The sequence below is a fragment of the Carlito syrichta genome, unplaced genomic scaffold, assembly GCF_000164805.1.
Source record: "Carlito syrichta isolate Samal-C Ts95f unplaced genomic scaffold, Tarsius_syrichta-2.0.1 Scaffold301534, whole genome shotgun sequence".
Taxonomy (NCBI): Eukaryota; Metazoa; Chordata; class Mammalia; order Primates; family Tarsiidae; genus Carlito; species Carlito syrichta.
The window spans coordinates 341045-350628 of record NW_007245630.1 but is presented as its reverse complement, the minus strand read 5'-3'; the positions used below and the strand labels follow the sequence as shown (position 1 = coordinate 350628).

The window sequence follows — 9584 nt, the reverse complement described above, 5'->3', positions numbered from 1 at the left end:
TAGCCGGGCCTATAGTTCCAGCTACTTGGAAGGCAGAGGCGGAAGGATCGCCAGAGCCCAGCAGGTCAAGGCTGCGGTGGCCGGGAGCGTGCCACTGCACTCCGGTCTGGGTGCAGTGAGAATCCAACTCAAAAAAAAAAATAAAAGAAAACTTGCTGAACTTCAGTTTCCTCATCTGTAAAATGGAGATTAAAAATATTACCTCTTTTATAAGGTTGTTGTGCAGACTATATAAAGTTGTATATGCCAGTGCCTAAGTGGAAGGTGGCAGGGAAGGGTGAATCTCTTTCCTTCTCCTCTACCTTTCTTTCCCTACTCACAGCACAGATTCTGGGGATACTCTTTCATACCCAGTCAAGTCCTAAGCACCAGAAGTGATTCTGAACCTTTGTCTAATTATGACATTGATGTTTTTTATTCTCTTGAAGACATCAATATTTGTTCAATAGTATAAATCTTAAATAAGCATCTAAACGACATATTACAGATGATGAAAGTCATTTCCGCGCAGAAGATTATCTCACACGATCATGTTTCCATCATTATCTGGGGCTTCTGTAGTTGGCAAATCTCTACAGCTACTTAAATGATAACATTAGTCCTAATACCATGTAAAATGACTAGTTCCTCAGGGTAGGTTTATTTTTAATAGTGTATGTCAGCAGCAAATGGCTCAGAAGACCCCAGAGGAAAATGCACAGCTCATGCTCTCACTGAAGCAATGATATGGATATATTTAATATCTATATTAAAAACCTTTTAGGCACCATAGTGATATTGAACTGGATAGTTAGATATGTGCAGGCAAAAATCCTTGGCTGTTTCTAGAACATGATGCCATGTGCATTATAGAAACGTTTTTAAGGTTGTTCAAAGTCAAATTTGAGCTTCAAAAATCTTTGACAGACATTTGACCCCAGTAGTAAAATACTCTGAAACATAAGCTGAGAGAAGAAAATCACTTCCTTTTTTTTTTCTTTTTTGGTAAGTCTGCTGATAAGTTTGCTGCACTATTAAAATGTTTAATCACTTGCCTCTAGCAGGAGCAGGCTTCCGTCTGAAGTTGCAATTTATTAGCCTGCCCAGAACATACTTGCTATTTACCCAAAAGATGGCCAGGGGATTGTTGCAGAGAAAACAAACCACAGTTTGAAATCAAGCACAGAGTGGTAGATGAATGGATTGAAGGCAAAACTTATTTTGGAATTGATGTCGAAGACATAGAAAACACTTACCAATTTCCTATCCCAAGTGCATGGGATTAGATCATAGAGGGGCCACATCAGGCCTGTGTTTCATCCCTAGGTCAGTTACTGAAAGCAGTGCCAGGCCTGCCTCCGGGAGGGGAGGGGAGAGTAGGTAGCAGAAAAGGGACTGTTCCTAGGGACCTACCTTCCAAGGAGGGGCATTCCTCTCTGTTTTAGGGTTTGATCAGTGAAACTCAGCCAGGAAGAGTGTTAAACAGAAGCCTGGTTTCAGCAGACTGCTACCTACCCTTCCCTCCTAGGTGTGGACCTTCCTCTGGGCTATTAGACTTATCCCAAGGCCAGCTGGGTCCTGGGGCAAGGACAATGAATGCCTCTGAGACAGTGAGCACCGTGGAACTATGGAAATGGCAACCCTCCCACAACACCATGGAGCTGGCCCTTGGAGGAAGCAGAGTGGAAGTAGAGCGGCCATAGAGCATGAACTTCTGGCACCTGGTTGTCCAGGACTGTGCCTTGGAGGGCAACCAGAGGCAAAGCACCAGCTGGGGCAACCAGGGCACAATTCTCTAAAAATGGGTGGATAAAGATATAGGAAATTTCCTATTTATCATCCTGGATCTTTGCCTACACATAGCTACAATTTCTTTTAAAAATTTGATAATTGCAACCCCAACAGGGCAATAAAGAATAACAGGTATTCTAGCAGAAAGGAGGACTATAGCTTAATAAATTTGGGACATGCTGTATATCTTGAAGGGTCACTGACTACATTTGTATATTAACGACTCTCCTATACCCCGAACTGAAAACCAGCAAAGAAAACTGATTTCACCCTGTTTCACCCAGCTTTTCTGTGCATAATTTGACTATCAACTCTTTCCTTCACAGAATGTCTATCATCATCTCATCTTTGTGGAAACCAGTTTAAAAACTGCTGTGTGATAGGCAGAATTCTAAAAATTCCCCCCACCCCAAGATTCTCCTCTTTTGGTCATTCAGTCATACACTAAAACAAGCACTGCTAAGAAGGGATTTTGCGTATGTAATTAAAGGCCTAAGTAAACTGACCTTAAAATATGGAGGTTGTCTGGGTGGGCCTGACCCAATCAGGTGAACCCTTGATGGAAAGAATGAGCGTCTGGAGTTTGCTCTGTGGTGCCACAGATGGAAGGGACTCCATGAGAAGCAATGTGGGTGACCTGGGGGAGCAGAGAGCAACCTAATCCTCAACTGACAACCAGCAATAAAATGAGAATGTCACATACATCACCACAAGGAACTGGATTGTGTCAGCAACTGTAATGAACTTGTCCACAGATTATTCCTCAAAGTCCTCAGATGAGAGCCCTGCTGGCTGACACCTTGATTTTGGACTTGTGAGACTCTGAGCAGAGAACCCAGGTCAGCCCACCTGGACTTCTGACCTATGGGGCTATGAGATATTAAATGGGCGTTGTTTGAAATGACTAGATTTGTGGTCATTCATTTCACAGCAATAGAAGACATATCAAAACAGAATTATTCATGGTACACTCTTCCCTACTCTTTCAGATCCATCAAGTGTTTCAAATGTAACAAAACACTTTCATCTATCATGTCCTGCCAGCAAAGCTCAGATGTGGGCAGGGCATCTTTACAGGTGAGGTGTGGATTCCCAGAGACTGAGGGACTAGCTGCTCAAGACACTCAACTAGTAAATGGGAGCAAGGGGACTTGGGTGGGGCTTTTTTTTTTTTTTTTTTTTTACTAAGGATGGAGGATTTCCTTTACTCATTTTTGCAGTCAAATAGGAAAAAGCATTTGGAGAGACTGCAATTGGGGGCTTGCAAGGAAGGACGGAAAAAAATCACAGAAGAACACACCAAGCAGAGGGCTCGACTAGTCCTTTCTTTCATCTCCTGTGCCTGACCAGAAAAGCTTGTTAGAAAAAGACCAAAAGACCCACAGCTGTGAGCCAGGGACAATGTGTGGGGGCAGGGTCTGATGAGGCCACCGGAAGTAGACTGCTGGGATGCTTTATTTGGATGACTAAGGGCAAAGACACACAGGCCAGTAATATCAAGAGATACAATGTCTGCAGGCTGACCTCCCAGATGGGTGGTTTGCAGAGGTGGGGCTGCCTGCATAATTAATCAGCTCTGGCTTTCTTTGCCACAGCTAGCATTCCTACCTGTGCCGCAGCCCTTGGAGGCCCTCCACTTAGCATCATGGAGCAGAAAAGTCATCTAGGACCACCCCCAGCCTTCAACCCTCATGGACAGAAGCGGAGAGTGAAGCCCAGAAAAGGAGCAGGACTTCTTTGAGGTCACAACCAAGGATCCCCCAATACACGGCAATTCTCTTGGTTAGTGATGACTTCCTGATGAGCCAGAATTCCTTACAAAGCAATTTGTGTGTGTGTGTGTGTGTGTGTGTGTGTGTGTGCGCGCACGTGCGCGTTGTGCCCAGTACAGGAGTCAGAGTTGTGTGTTTACTATTATCCTAATAATAATAGCGTCAACACCAATGGAGTACAGATCAAGTGCTGTCTTGAAAGTGTTGCAAATTAATTCCATTCTCACAGCAAGCCCATGAAGTAGAGGGGAAGTTATTAGGGTGTTTCTGGTCTGAAGTGAATTCAGGTTTTTGTAGGGCTTAGAATGTATCCAACTTTGGGGGCTCTCTTGAAGGAAAGCTATACTGAGTTACAAATATAAAATTACGTACAGAGCCTTGGGAGGGCCCCTGAAAGCGAAGGACGCTGAAGAATTATGATAAATGTTATTTGCATGTTGGTCCACTCTGCCCCTTGTGAAGTTAGGCAAAAGCACGTGACTTGCTTTGGCCAACGGGATGTGAATGAAATCGATGTGTCACTTCTGAGCAGAAGTTTCAAAAGTCAACGTATGATTCTCTGCTTTCCTCCTGAAGCTTTCTTGGCCCCTGGATTGACAATGACAGAGTGTTAAGATGGGACCTCCTTTGCCCCAGGACGACGGGACTCTGAGTCATGATGACTAGAGCATCCTGTCTTCTCGCCCTGTCCTTTGTCAACTAATAGAAGACATGGAGTATAAGTGAGAAATAAACGTATGCCATGGCAATTCTCTACAATTTGGGAGACTGTTTTTTTTTTTGAGTTGGAGTCTCACTCTGTCACCCAGACTGGAGTGCAGTGGCCGCTCCTGGCCACCACAGCCTCGACCTGCTGGGCCCTGGCAATCCTTCTGCCTCAGCCTTCCAAGTAGCTGGAACTACAAGTGAGCACTACCACGCCCAGCTGATTTTTTGATTTATTGTAGAAATGAAGTCTTGCCAAGTTGCTCAGGCAATCCACTCACCTCAGCCTCCCAAAGCGCTGGGATTACAGGCTGAGCCACCAAGCCCGGCTAAGATCTCCTTTTTTTAAGAAACGGAGGCCATAAATTTAATGTGAAATCAACTTATTGAAGTCTTTTTTTTTAACACAATGAGACTAAAACATCGGTGAGTTAGATTTGGTTCACCGGTATGAGACCTAACAACATCCAACTTTTCATTTAAGAACAAAGCAAAGCAAAAACTGAAAATTTGAGCCAGCGACAGGTGTGTGCTAAGCATGTGACCCAGGCAGAGAACAGCGAGGAGGGAGCAGGCATAGCAGCCTGAGAAGGCACTGAGGGGGCCACAGGGCTGCAAGGAGATCTTGGTGCTGGAGAGACTCCTTGCAATAAGATCATGGGGTTCTGGGATGTTTGTAGGGGGGTGGTGCGGGGGAGAGTCATATCCACATAGTTCCAAGGATTTGGTCACATCAAAGAGGTTTTGTGATTCACATTTTTGTACAAGGTTGTGATCTGTGCACACAAATACTCCTGAGGTAACACTAATAGTTTCATAGGATACATTCCTATTTTTTTTCTTTTAAAATCCTTTATTTGGGAAAGTAAAGGAACAGGAGCCCTGGGTGGGGGTAGTTGGAACAGGCTGATGAGGAGGCCTTCCCTCCTTTCTCCTTAGTTTAGTGGCCCCAGAATCTGTACCACTCCCATACCCACTTGGACACTGTTCTTCCAGTACCTGCCTTTCCTTGGTCATCTAAGGAGTCACTCTTTTTTTTTTTCTACCGTGCAACAAAACCTTTATTAACATTTTGGACAGGCTCAACTATTACTGAAACTGGTTATTTCTAAACTTAAATCGGGGCAAATGGCTATAGTGCAGAGTAACGTGATCAGTGGGCACTGTGAGTACAAGACGGAAGAATTAACAGCTACCTCTCAGACAGAGGACCAGGTACACAGGTGACTCTTTCTGGATGTTGTAATCAGAAAGAGTTCGGCCATCTTTTAGCTGCTTGTCTGCAAAGATGAACTTCTGCTGGTCAAGAGGGATGTCTTCTTTATCCTGGATCTTGGCCTTCACATTCTCGATGGTATCACTGGGCTCTATCTCCAGAGTTATGGTTTTGCTGGTCAAAGTCTTCATAAAGATCTGCATTCTGATCTTTACAATGACTGAAAAGAATGTGCTCAGGGGAGCTGTGCTCCCTCCAGCGTCTTGCGTCCTGTCACCAGGATTGTGGTCTCTGGCGGCAGGGGTGCTATAGCCTTGGGATCTCCTTCAGTCAGGACTGTTGTGGGGCTGCAGTTCTTGGCAGTGCAGGGCCTGGTAAGCCTGCCTGCTGGGGGTTTCAGCCACTTGGATTGGGGAGCAGAAGTCCTCCAGGAAGATCTGGGCCTGATTCTGGAGCCTGGTGTAGGCTGAGAGAGAGAAGTGCAGCCTGTACTGTACCACAAACATGGTGGTCAGCTTAGGGTGGGAGCTGGGACCTGGTGAGCTCAGGTACATGAGTGTGGTGACAGGGGACAACACTGTCTCCTTGTTGGAACAGGACAGGCAATTGGTGATCAGCAGGATGCCTCTGTCCTGCAGGATGTGCTTCTTGTTGGCCCTGTCTGGGCACAGGTTGCAGAAGCCTCCGATAGCAAACTCCACGTGGGTCTCATTCTCCTCTGACAGTGAATGATAGCTGCTGGGGTCACAGGTGAAGCTGGCAAGGTTGGCAAGAACCTGCTCCTTTGACGTCTTGGAATTCTGTGACCAACCCCTGCAGATATCCCACCTGCCCGACATGGGGGTCTACCTTCTGGGCCATGGCCAGGGTGGAGGACCCGTGGCAGGAGAGTGGGAAAAGTGAGGTGGGAAAGCCTGGCAAGAACCTCGTCCTATCCTCCACCCTAGTCAAGGGTAGATGGGGCTGGAAAATAAGTTTCTTTCCTGGGCTCAGATTCTGCAATAATTTGCAGCTAGAAATGGGATATGGAAATGGGATGGGGTCTCAGGATCCTGTAGGAGTTGGATTTTAAAATTGAAATTGGGGCATGGGAGACAGGGAGGGCCTGCAAGTTGTAGCCAAAGAAGGCAGCAGTGTCCCTTCCCTGGCTCCAGGGCTTGGTTCCAAATGATGCATTTCTAGAAGGCTTACTATCACCATGCTTTGTGGGCATGGGTGGGAGGTGGCTATGTGTCACTGAGTCTAAGAAAGAAGGGGCTGTCATTAAACAAGGCTTCCTGGAAGCTGGGGCTTTCCCTGGGCCCAAAGAAGGCAATTTCCTGATAATGTCCTGATGAGGCCAGGGTATTCCATCTGCCTTATCTCTTCTTCAGCTGTTTGTCTCATGGGACTCAGCTCACTCTTGGGGAGTAAAGACGGTGAACAGTAATGGTTACGGCCAAGTGGCCCTTAACACTGAGATTCTGAAAAGGAAAGTCAAGGTCAGACTATACCAGTGAAGGTCCAGCACATCTGACCTCATGCATTAACCCAGAGTTTCCCAAAGTATAGAAGGGGACTTGAAATGTTGAAAGAATAAGTGGGCCTTTTGTGAAAACAGAATCTTGAGGGGAAAAATATTCAAAACACCAGTTACCTAGTGCAACAAGGTCTTTAGCTGCAGAACTCCTCAGAATCTTTTTTTTTTTTTTTTTGAGTTGGAGTCTCACTCTGTCGCCCAGACTGGAGTGCAGTGGCCGCTCCTGGCCACCGCAGCCTCGCCTGCTGGGCTCTGGCGATCTTTCCGCCTCAGCCTTCCGAGTAGCTGGAATTACAGGCATGCGTACCATGCCCGGCTGATTTTTTGATTTATCGTAAAGATGAGGTCTCGCTGCCCAGGTGGGTCTTGAACCCGCAGGCTCAGGCAATCCACTCACCTCAGCCTTCCAAAGGTGTGGGATTACAGGCTGAGCCATCGAGCCCCGCCCTCAGAATCTTAAAAAAAAAAAAAACTGCACTGTGTGTCACTCTGCTTGACTCTGCCCCATCACCACCCCAAACTTTTTTTTCAGAATCTCTTGGGAGACAATATGACAGAGCACATTCTTTGAGATGTGCTGTCTAATCTTTCCTTTGGAACTCCTCGCCTCTCAAGATTTTAGTCTCTTTCTCTCCAAGGTTTTGCTTTGTTTTTCTTGGAATTGAAGTTTTATTTTTTCTAGAAATGGGTTTATTCTGCACATCTGTTATTGTAACGCACATGTCCTTGAGCTCTCTGGGTTGGGCACAGGCACCCTTATTTTCCAACTTAGGAGTGATTCCACAGTTGGAATTTCCAGCCCAAAGGAGGCACTTTAAGACAGAGAGACAATGGCACTTGGGAGGTAGCAACATTCTCAAGGAAATGCTCCCTCTGCCTGGGGACTCATACTAGGGAGGAGGAAAAGGAAGGGGAGGAGGAGAGAGAAACCCCTGACTGGTTGACCAAAAGGGGCCCCTTTTATGGCCTTCCTGTTTATGGCTGAGAAGTAAACAGCGTGGGAGACAGGTTGTCTCCCTCAGCAGCTGGGGCACTGGTTCAAGCTGGCTGGGGACCCTTTCTTTCTGGGTGGCAATGGGAGGGGAATCCACCAGTCACGCTAGAATCAGGGTGCATTTAAAAAAAAAAATCAGCATCTTGGGTGTTTCTCCTGCACCCTGCAGTATCTGCATGGCCCCCACATCAGTGGTCTTGCTACTTCTGGAAGACAGTTGGAGATCTGCATGTGCAAGCTTGGAAGTCCAATTCCAGCTGTGGCACACAGCAGCTGTGTAACTTCAGGACAGCTCTGTACCTCCCTGAGCCTCATGTATAGTGATGAGTAGTAACCCCCACCCCATGGATGTGGGAGGATGTGGAAACTGTGCCTGCTAACTTGCCTGGCATATGGTAGGTGAAAATACATGTGAACTGCTGTGATTATTGTTTCAACGGCTCTCTGGGCTCAACTCCCAGGGGGCAGAAGGCTGGAGGTCACCCAGGAGGGGGTCAGACTCACTTCCTAGAGAGATTCCTGGGCTTTAGTCCAGGCAACATCTCTCACTGGATTAACACTGGGAGACATGCAGGCCATGATAGACGGGAAGGTGCCCTGTGAACATGAGGAAGATGGCGCCGGGGGCAGCAAACACCAGGAGAATCAATAAACTATAATTATCACGAATGGTGTCTGTGGGGGTGGGGAGTTCTGGGGACAGAGAGAGACAGAGGAGGAAATGGGAAGACGGCAGAGGGAAGGGACAGCAAGAGCAAGACACACACACACACACACACACACACACACACACACAATTTTGGCAGGGGCAGAAAAGGTACACACTCGAGGAAGCCAATGCAAAAGAGAGAGCAGAAGTGTGTGCCCTGTGCTCCTCCTGTCCTGTCTCCTAGGGATGGGCCTGCCTTTATGGGCAGGAGAGCAGGGCCAGAGCCCAACATCATCAGCTCTGTGAATTCCACAGGTCCTCGCCCACATCGGGTTTTTGAATTATGAATATAAGAGCCCAAATACAGTATAAAGAATGCTGCATTCAGGCTTCCAGACAAGGACGACGTTTTCTAGTGCCCGTTGCAATGTCAAATCTATTGATTTAGTTATGTTCAGATATTAAAACAATATAGACTATCATTGTTTTGATTAGAAGTACCACTTCGACATTTCCAGGATCTTAGTCCCTGGAATGGCTGCTGCTTCCCGGGCCCACCACACCTGTGGTTTTGACTTGGTACTTCTAGAATCTGTGTATGATGCTGTAACCAGGACTTACAGGGCAGCCCCAGGTACCTGCTGGCTGTTCATGAGCTCCACTAAGTTTCCACTTGCTATTTTTAAAGACTTTTCTTTTGTTTGTTTGTTTGTGATCCTTCTGCCTCAGCCTTCCAAGTAGCTGGAACTACAGGCTTGCCTGGCCTGGTCTTGAACCTGCGGGCTCAATCTGCTCGCCTTGGGATCCCAAAGTGCTGGGATTACAGGCTGAGTCACCGAACCCAGCCTTTAAGGACTTTTAAAAAGAGTAGTTTTAGCTGGGCTAGGTGGCTCAGCCTGTAATCCTGCGCCTTTGGGAGGCTGAGGTGAGTGGATTGACTGAGCCCGTGGGTTCGAGAC

The 9584-nt window shown here is 46.8% G+C and overlaps 1 pseudogene; it reads right to left on the bottom strand.

Annotated features, from left to right (window-relative positions):
• Positions 1-5793: 5793 nt before the first annotated feature.
• Positions 5794-9278, bottom strand: LOC103257084 (annotated as a pseudogene).
• Positions 9279-9584: the final 306 nt, after the last annotated feature.